The sequence below is a fragment of the Echinops telfairi genome, unplaced genomic scaffold, assembly GCF_000313985.2.
Source record: "Echinops telfairi isolate 266 unplaced genomic scaffold, ASM31398v2 ScPeMD7_7468;HRSCAF=8506_0, whole genome shotgun sequence".
Lineage (NCBI taxonomy): Eukaryota > Metazoa > Chordata > Mammalia > Afrosoricida > Tenrecidae > Echinops > Echinops telfairi.
In genome coordinates this window covers 96,449,578-96,450,071 of record NW_022111369.1, presented here as the reverse complement: position 1 = coordinate 96,450,071, position 494 = coordinate 96,449,578, and the positions used below count along the sequence as shown (strand labels likewise).

Below are 494 nucleotides of genomic sequence, written 5' to 3'. Positions count from 1 at the left end.
CTGTTTGGATTTTATTTGCCTTCTTGAATCAAGATTTATGGCCAAAGTTAGGATTTTTTTAAGCCATTTGTTTCTTTAAAAGCCTCTTCCAGGTCTACGTTCTGTTTTCTAAAAGTCTAGTGATCTGAAAGGTAGAGTTTCCATTGTTGTGACGCATCCCAAGAAGGCTTTCTTCATCTCCTCATCCTCTGAACTTTTTGTTGTTCAGGTTGGTTAATTTTTAAAAAACTTTTAGTTCTGAAATTTCTATTCGGTTCTTCTTTAAGTCTTCTATTTCTTTTCTTTTTTTAAAATTAAATAATCATTGCTTCTTGGCCTTTTGGCTAAGATCAAATGTAGTAAAATTAAATAATCATTTTATTAGGGGCTCATACAACTCATCACAATCTGTACATACGTCATTTGTGTCCAGCACATTAGTACATATGTTGACTTCATCATTCTCACAACACCTGCTTTCACTTGAGCCCTTGGTGTCAGCTCATTTTCCCCTC

The 494-nt window shown here is 34.2% G+C and overlaps 1 pseudogene; it reads left to right on the top strand.

Annotated features, from left to right (window-relative positions):
* The first annotated feature begins 303 nt into the window (after positions 1–303).
* LOC115873460 lies at positions 304–442 on the top strand (annotated as a pseudogene).
* Positions 443–494: the final 52 nt, after the last annotated feature.